Source organism: Cupressus sempervirens, chromosome 6 (genome assembly GCF_028749045.1).
Source record: "Cupressus sempervirens isolate cs-2001-9-10 chromosome 6, ASM2874904v1, whole genome shotgun sequence".
Taxonomy (NCBI): domain Eukaryota; kingdom Viridiplantae; phylum Streptophyta; class Pinopsida; order Cupressales; family Cupressaceae; genus Cupressus; species Cupressus sempervirens.
The window spans coordinates 585,987,104-585,997,577 of record NC_143123.1 but is presented as its reverse complement, the minus strand read 5'-3'; positions in this window follow the sequence as shown (position 1 = coordinate 585,997,577).

The following is a 10,474-nucleotide window of genomic DNA, read 5'->3' as shown; positions in this document are numbered from 1 at the left end:
TAAATATATTAAATAATCCAATTAAACCATTTAATTAATTATACTGAAATAATCCATTTACATCACTCATGTTTGCATAAAGCATAGAAAAGCAAGAATGAAGTAAATTACCATAGCATTAGATCCAACATATAACATAATCAAGGATATGTCCAAATACTGAATAACTAGTTATCATCATAAAACATAATATCATCTCAAAATGGCATCATCATGCAAATATGATCAACTAAACATCATAAGAATCTAACATTTATGATACTAGAAATCAAAGTATAACATTTAACCATCAGGGAATCTCAAATGTAAAAGTAACATGAGTAACAAGTATCACTCAGATCAAAATATAACAAGGTACAAACTACAAACATGAGAGACACCACATTTTATTATTTAATTTTGATGTAAAAAATAATGAACAATTATTGACATTAGATATAAATTGCCACAAAAACAGAATCTAACACCCTTTATAAAGCCGCGATGATTGTATTTTATTATTTGATTTTGATACAAAAATAATGAACACTTATTGACATTAGATACAATTTTTGTAAAGAGATTTCATCTCCACAAAATAGAATCAAACACCCTCCATAAAGTTGTGTCCATAGACATACGAAAATAGAGTCCAACAACCTCCATAAAGGGCAATGGCTATCCAACCCTACCATTCGAGATGGTTGGATGCCCATGCCAATGGATACCCCATCTCACCATATAATCCATACCCCACAATATTCTAATAGACTTAACGCCTATAGTTTGCCTACAAACATGTAGATATCATAGCTAGGAAATTTCTTCCCATCAACATTCTAAAAGATGATGTATATGCATATTCTACTATATACAAACCTTCATTTTTTTCTAAACATCTATACATTTAAACATTCTTTCATATTGTCCAAACATCTTTATCTTTTAAACATCCATATATTTTAGGTTATTTTTTATTTTGTTGTTTCTTACTATAGGATAGATGCATATTGAAAAATAAAAGTATAAAGTTTAATAAAATAAATTTATCAATATTTTAAAAAATAGAATACACACACACACACACACACACACACACACACACACACACACATACATATGTATGTATGTGTGAATATATATAGCTAAAATTTGATTGAAAATATCATTGATTAGAAAGATTGTTAAGAGGGAGATTGTTGAAGAAGATTATGTGTTTCAATCATTGTTTTGTCACTGATGTCAAACTTGCTATTTGCTGGTAAGACAATTGCTTACAAGATTCAAGTACTATCACTTAGTTGATTGATGAGGAGGTTTTGATCGATAGGATGATTGATGAGGAGGTTTTGATCGATAGGATGTAACAAAAGCACCTAGAGGAAAGGTTGATTATGATTATGTAATAAAGTACAAGGATCATTTAAGGCAGTGATGACATGATGTTTTGATGATCTACTTAAGGTTACATATGTTGGCTACACTAAGAAAGTTCAGAAGAATAAGTTAAACAATTTTTTTCTGCCAAGCTTGACTGAGTCGATAGTAGGTGTCGAGCAAAGTTAATAAAAGTAGAGCAGAAAGTCAGTTGGAGTTGAGTAAAAGCAAATTCTAGTGGATGCCAAGCAAGATAGTTGATGTCGAGAAAAGTTTAGTTAATGCCGAGCATCAGTAAACTTTAGTTGATGCCAAGTGATTTCATAGTTGATGTCAAGAAATGCAGTATGTGTCGAGCATCAGAAGATTGATAATGTCAAGCTGTTGTGCATTATATCAAAGATCAAAGATTTGCAAAATATAAGATGACAAGTTTGTTTTCTTGAAACTTGTGAACTAGGAGGAAGATAAGGTCGATGAGATGGTGGTACAAAATTTGATGTAAACCATTTTTTAGGTGAATTCAAATGGATTCTAGGGGAAGTTTCTAGAAGAGATGCAAGATATGGGGTAGATACATTGTATCCTACCTAATTTGTCCAAACCCTAAAATGGACGATGGAAAACAAAAAAGTATCTTAATTTCCTATTCATAGAAATGACTGGTCATGAAGCGTGTCATATGTGAAAACCTAGAGAGAAGAAGGAATTAAGGATTTTGCTTCATCAAGTGACCCAAGAGAAGAATCTGCAATGGCATGCTAAGCAAGAAGGCTTAAAGAGATATATGCTTGAAGGGTGAACATGCTATTAGAGCTGCAAAGTGTAGAGGCCAAGTAGAATGGAGGACTGAACATAGATTTGTAATCTACAAGAGAATTTTTAAGTTGTATCAGAACAAAGCTCTATTATTACTCTCTAACAATTGTATCAGTCTAGGGTAAATCCTTTAGATTAAGGTTGACCTAACAATCATTAGTAAATCCTTTAACGGGGTGGCATTCCAAGTGAATGGCCTAAAGTCTTCTAACAAGGCTCACTTCTAACAAGGTGATTGAAATCCAGTGTGTATTGTAACCTTTAACAGGGTTAGCCTTTCACAGTGCATCACTTCAGAAGAGTGAAAAGGAGTAACATATTACTGGTGGCTTTTTCCAAATTGGGTTTCCATGTTAAATGATTGTGTCAAGTGTGTTGATGAATCTGTTATGTTTCATACTTTACATTTCTGCAAATTGATTAGACAATAACCTACAAGTTTCAAATAATTGCATATTCATATGGATGCATGCATGAATATGAATGTTTTATGGGTTCACTAAACTGAAAAAAAAATAATATTTGTACATCTGAACCTTCGATAATTGATTCACCCCCCAATTATTCTAAAGAATTCCAACACACACACACACACACACACACACACACACACACACACACACACACGTATGTATATACATATATATGTATATGTATATATATGTATATACATACATATATATGTATGTATATAGTATGTATATACATACATATATGTATGTATATACATACTATATACATACATATATATGTATGTATATACATATATATACATATACATATATATGTATATACATACATATATATATATGTATACACATACATATATATGTGTGTGTGTATACATACATATATATAAATATATATGTATATATATACATATATACATATATACATATGTATACATATGTATATATACATATATGTATATACATATATATCTCTATATGTATATACATAGATATATCTATATGTATATACATATATATATGTTTATGTATATATATATATATGTATATGTATATATGTATATGTATATATATGTATATATATATATGTATATATATATATGTATATATATATGTATATATATATATGTATATATATATATATATATATATATATATATATATATATATATGTATATGTATATATATATATATATGTATATGTATATATATATGTATATGTATATATATGTATATATATATGTTGGAATTCTTTAGAATAACTGGGGGGTGAATCAATTATCCAAGGTGCAGATGTACAAATAAAACTTTTATCAGTCTAGTGAGTATGTATATATGTATGTATATAAAGTATGTATGTACAAATATGTTTGTGTGTGTGTGTGTGTATATATATATATATATATATATATATATATATATATATATATATATAAAGTAAGTAAGTATATGTATATAATTATATAAGTTTCGAAATTATTATTAAAATTCAATTTGTTTTTGTTATAAAACTTAAAAATTTAAAACTAATCCAAATTTCAATTATAGTATTATTATTAGAAAATTATATAAATTGTTATAATATATATTATAACAATATTTAATAATTCATATTCATAAATATTAAAGTTTTATACAATGCTATTGTAGTATATTTATACATTTATATTACTTATATTAATAAGAAATTATATTCTATCTATTCTAAAATAAATTAGTTATATATTATATGAAATTCAATAACATTGTTCAATTTGAAAGCATCATAGAAAGTAGATTAGATTGTATATTGAGTGATTACACAAAAATACAATAGAATTATATTGATCAACTTTTGAAAAAGTATTACTTAAACTTTATAATTTACAATTTGTTATATCATATTTTTTAAATGTAAAATTATAATATAAAATACTTTAAATAAAATAAATTATTTTAAGTCTTATCATTTATATATATATATTTTTTGGTAGGTAACGTTGTGATTTTGTATTAATATTAAAAATAGGAATTACAATTATTATCATATGTAAAGTTTGGCCAAAGTCCTTACAAACTTATATCTACCCAACCCCAAGGCCATACATATTTGTTTGTACAAAAATTTGGGCATTAACACCCTACCACTAACACTAGCCCTCTAAAAACTTAACCACCGAAAAGAAAACATTCAGGTGCCCAAAGAGCTAACACCGTCTACCTCCACCAACATCCTGTGGCTAGTCCTTGAACCAATGAGTCACCTCCTTCCGCGTGAAGGTTGGAGTGGATCAATCATCCAACATAGACCTCACCCTTGGCTTACCATGCATAATGGCATCTTAGCGACACTTGTTGTTGCTTGCTCCTGCACATCCACCCACATGCCTTTTACTATGGATTTATTCCCTTCCTTTTGATTGTTCCTCATAAGTTGATGTCATAGGGGTAGTCCTGTCACTAATACACTCTTGCGGGGTGTTGCCTTCTTGAATCCACACTTATCCTCAGTTGACACCCAAATCCTCCCCTATAGGAAGTCCACTATCTTCCTCCATCCTTGCTCTGTCTTGGGGACATGCACCCCTTTTGGGCTTGCCGAAGACCAAATGACCAGGGGTTATACATAAGACTCCCCACCTCTAACCAATCTCCACAACTCTTGTTCCATCTCTAATCCCACACCCAACATAGCACGGTCCTCAATCTTTGCCAACCCCAACAACCATTATGGGTCGACACAAGCTGCCACGATCTGACATACTTCCTCCTTCGATTTGTCCACCATTAATGTTAGCACCATGAAAAGTGAAGCCACATCTAGATTCAAGTGTCACTTCCAATAAGCGTCTAGTTACTCCACACCGTATATCTACTGTATGCCCTCCAAAAATTTAGATCTTTAAATATAAAAATGTTCTTCAAGCGTCGGATTGTAATCTTTCCTTCATAAGTTTGCGTTTGGTTCTCTAATCCTAGTGCAAAATTTGCCTCCATTTCTATCTCTCTTGTTTAAAACTCTGTGTATTTCCCTATCTCTCCTCCTTATATTCACTTGCTTCGAACACTCTGGAAGCAAGCATACCCTAGGGTGCCAAAATAATTATATCAAAATTTGATGCTCCGGAGATTGTGATCTTTGAATACCATAATTCATTAATGCCATTAGGGGATGGAATCATGATGAAAGTTTCACTCCCTAAATGATCATCAAGAACACATTTATTTTTGGCCTCTTCATAATAACTTCCTCTCTTTAATCTAAAACAAGAAGTCTAAGGTCTTCATATATTTCATTTTGAATCCCCAAAGCTGCATTTACGCCTGTATTGGCTAGCTTGTCTGCCACCCTATTTCCTTCTCGAAAAATATCCAGAAATCTTAAAATCTTAAAATTTCATTAATAGTCCTCTGATCTACTGAATGCATTTTTTGAGTTGTCACGCTTCCAATTTCCATTTCTTTATTCCATTAATGATTATCTTTGAGTTCCCTTCAAAATGGACTCTTCGAATACCCAATTTAGCTCCTAATACTAGAGCCTCTTTTGTTGCACAACATTCTGCCACATTATTCGTGTCATCGCTGAGTCCTTTGACCACAAAGGCAAGAGTGTTGCCCTTATGATCTCTCACTACACAACCACACCTCAAGAACCCTGAATTTCCCCTGACAACCCCGTCAAAGTTTATTTAAACCCATCCTTCCTTTGGTGGTGTCCAACATACTGTATCCCTTTTTAGATTTGGATTAGCCCTACCAAGCCCATTAACATGTCATCTTATCATTTATAATTTATTACCTCGATATTATTTTATTTTAAAATTATAAATTAAAAAATAACATTTATTATTTGTGTTATCATTCTAGAACTTTGAAAGTATATAACATTTTAAAATTTGAAAATGTTGTCATTTCAATATTGCAATCTAAAAAAATCATTCATATAGGATAATTTGTGTAAGCCAATCATATATTTTAGAAAACTAATTTTATAATTATATTTTCTTAAAACTCTTGTATATATAAAAAATAAAATTAAAACATACATACATAAATAAACTTCCAAACTTTAGTTCAAAGAATTAATTACTTTTAAAATAGTTTTAAAAATTAAAAAATTTGTCACATAATATATTCGTTTAGAATGTAAGAATTAAAGTGAAAAAAATTTAAAAGTTTAAAATATTTTAAAATATGGTTACTAGTCCTTGCTATATAGGATGGCGGGGAACTAATGTTTTCAGTAGACCCCATATTAATTATGCAACATTAAAAAAAAATCAAATTCTAAAGTTTACCAAATCTTTTATTTTTTAATTAATTTATGTTGATTTATTGCTTTTTTCCAATTGCCCTATTACAATTTTGTTGGGGTTTATGCCATTTTTTCAGTTCAAAAATTTGAGAAAAAAATATGACTTGACATCATCACATTTAATACTTGTCATTCACACTCATGGCTGTCTGGATCCTTCACCGTCTATATTTGGTATTGTACACTTTCATTAATGGCTGTCCAGATACTTTCAATCATGACTATTTGGAGCCTTTTTCTGTTAACATAAGCATTTAGTGTACCATAAATATCTATTCATTGATCAACCATGTAAAATCAATTGTTAAAAGCATTTGTCAAATGATTGTGCTATCTCTCTATAGTCATTGTTTGCAAGGCGGTAATTACTATATATTCTTGTACGGAGCAGCAATATTAGACAATAGAAAAGATTGATTTTACCTTCATTTGTTTGAGAATTGCAAGTGCATTAATTATGTGTTTAATGTTGTTGTTCACTTTTAATAATCAAATTAACTCATTGTATATTTAATTAATTAAAAGTTTAATTTTTTGTAAAAATAAATATTAATACAATAAGGTCTAATATATTTCAATGTTTTGCTATAAATGAATAGAGAATGAAATCTAAAAATATGCATTAACCGCATTGAATATATTCTTATTGCGGTGATTAAAAAATAGTTTTGCATTTAGATCAATATTTTTAAAATTAAAATTATACTAATATACATTTTTAGTTGAAGGACAAAATTTAATCTTATGCATTGCTTTTCATTAAATGAAATATTTTTTTATAATCTTAGACTAATATGTTTAAATGTTATTATTTTTGAAAGCTTAGACTAATTTAATACATGACTTACTCACCAAAGTATAGGAAATGACATTTGATATTGGAATGTGTACCTTTAGCTCATATTTCTCTAGTATGTGCAAATTATATTTAAGTGATTTAAATTTAATTTTCTAATCATATGAAGTCTTAATATATAAGTCTTATCATATGATTAACAATTATTTTATAATTTAATGGAAAGTTTAAGGGGAACTTGATAAGACAGTATTGTATTGATTGGATAATAAATAGGGGTGATTTGAGGTGGCAGTTATTTCGCCATAATGGCAACACAAGGTGAAATTTGAATTACTTTCTCTTCGAAAGTACAAAAGTTCTCAGTACCAAGGTTGTTAGTGCATTCAGGGATGTGAGAATAATAATGTTAAGTACGTGTGAATCCCATCATAATTTTGATTGGGATTTCAAAACAACTTGAAAACCAATTTGGGAGACAATTAAAACCCCCGTTGGAGTTAATCGTAGAATTATTGTGATTTTGGTGATCAATGTTTTCAAGATTTTGATGGTAAGGAAATTCAAATGCAAAATGCTGAGGTTGGAAGGTCAGAAACTATTGAGGAGGAGATGGGTGGAGATTTGAATAGACTGGAACCACCAAAGATTGAAAATTTTAAAGACGCAATGGCAACCTAGTTTCTGTTAAAGGAAGGGGGATTTCTTCCCTATATGCAGGTGATGGTGGGATATGACAAAAATTGTGCACTCTAATTTGTGAATAGTTGGAATGAGCGCAAGGTCACAATAAATGGCATTACATTCCAAGTTAATGAGGAAGTGATTGCAATGGCGACTGGGCTGTCGATGAGGGGGAAAAAATGGCAAAAGGTCATGAAAACTACTGACGACGTCGGTATGAGAAACTTCTTCAAGGAGAATGAAGAACTAGTGAGGTGTAGGGGAGGATTCAGAAGGGATAAGCTTCCGACTGCGTGGGACAATGTTTGCTTGGTGATTATGAAATACCTTACGCTTGAAGGTAGGTTTGGAGTTTACTACTACTATCACTTTCAACTACTCAATCATTTTAGAAAAAGGGATTTTGTTTGTATTATGTTTTTTCTCTTACATTCTCTGGAGGATATGGTTAATGATGTTAGGGAAAAAAAGGGGTAAGGGTCTAAATTTTACCATTATCCACCAAGGTTTGATTTTTAGGCTCTATCAGTTCCACCTCGCACTTTGTCCCCTTAGGGTTATAGTGGTTGATAACTAGTACTAAAATTGAAATTCCCCCCTGAGTACTAGTACAGGTACCATAATCTACTCCCCACGGCCCTCCCCCAACGAAGATGTTAAGAAAAAGAAAAAATTAGAGTTGGCTATAGAAAAAAGGGTTGTAAAAAAATTAAGGTTGAAAAACCTGTTGTGGTGAAAATTGAGGAGTCGGAAGAGGGGGGAGGGGGTAAGGGTAGGACTAGGTTAGGAAGGCTAGCTAAATCCTGGGCTAGGTACAAGTAGAAATCCAAAAGATATAGGTTGGAAGAGGAGGAAGAGGAGGAAGAGGAGAGTTATGAGAACAAGGAAAGGGAGCTAGAGGAGGAAAATCTCCCTGATTCTAAGAGAGATAACAAGGAAGGGAAAAAAGAGAAAAGTGAAAACTTGGTGGATAATTCCCAGGCATCTGCTGGTAATACCCTGGTGTCAGCTGGTAAAGACATTACCACCAAGACTCATGTTTCGACTAGTTGCACCCTTCAACCCATAACTTTTTATGATGATAGTAACAAAGTGGACACTTCCCCCATCACTATTTCCTCCTTGATTAAAGAAAAATGTCATGTTTTTATTAACCCTCAAGTTTTACAGGATAGAATTTAGTTGACAAAGACTAATGAGGGACCTGGAAAGGTTGATAAAGATGAGAACAAAAACAAAATGAAACAACTGCACCGCTGGAAGAAAGAGTCAGAACCTTGGAGGAGGGATTCCATTCTTTCTCTAAATTTGTACTGAAGGTCACCCATGCAACGACTACCACCCTCCAATTGCTGGCACAAGAGAAGGATGATTTGAGGATGGACATGGAAGATAATAAGCTCCTCTACAAGTTTCTTGTTGATGACTGGGCCCAGGTCCTTCTGGTTGGGAAAGGAAAAGAAAAAGAAAAGGAAAAAAATTGAATGTTTTTAAGGGATTTAAGGTTCCTAGTTTTTGTTTGTTTTCTGCTGCAACATAGTTGTTAGTTTACTACTATTACTAAGACTTGGGTTGGCCTGTTTAAGCCAACAATTTTTATTTGGAACTTTATAGTGTGTTTAAGCTCTATAGTTTTTGGTTACTATCTTTGGTTATACGATCCTGAACTTCAGTTGGTTAGTTTATTGTAGACTTTTGATAGTTTTGCTTCCTCATTACTGGTGCTTTTTGGTTGATATTGTCTATGTGACTAGGTGGCACTTTGTTAATTCTGTAGGTGTTTGTTGGTAGTGTGCAAGTTACCAGCTTTTTTTGTAAGGGCCAACCCCCTTGTTTTGGTTGATTTTTATTTCAAAAACACTATTTTTATAAACCTAATTTTAATATGTTTATAAATTTATGAAAATTAACTGAATATTCATACATAACTATAATCAAATATATTTTATAATACACAAAAGTTAATCTTTTAAAATAAATTACAAAACAAAAATATAAAATATCTAGAACTAATATTAAAATGTTAATATTACATTATTTGCATATTATATCTCTAACTAATGTTATATATCTTAAATTATAATATTTTCTCATTCTTTTTGCAATAGGTGACCAGAGCTCTTGTTTTAATCATAAATATTTCATAAATTAATTTTTATTTATTTATTAAAATTATTATTTTTATATTGTTACATATTAAGTATAGTAAAAATAAATTCTTAAAATAAAATAAAATAATTCAATAATTTAAAATTTTAATATATTTGTTCATATATTTATAATACTATCTTAGTTAAAGTGAAAATATTAAATTAATAAACATTATTTCTTCTTTAAGTTTGCATTTCTATTGTAATTTATGTAGAATTACATTAAAAAACTAAGCAATTAAATAATAATAGGATATACTATAATACTCCTACAAGAAACATAATTCAAATATAAAGTTTAGATTATAAAATAAATAAAAATTATAAATGTTAAAATTGAATTGAGGGTCACCAGTTACCCTCAATTTGTTAACTTATTGTTTAACTAAAATTAAAAAGTATA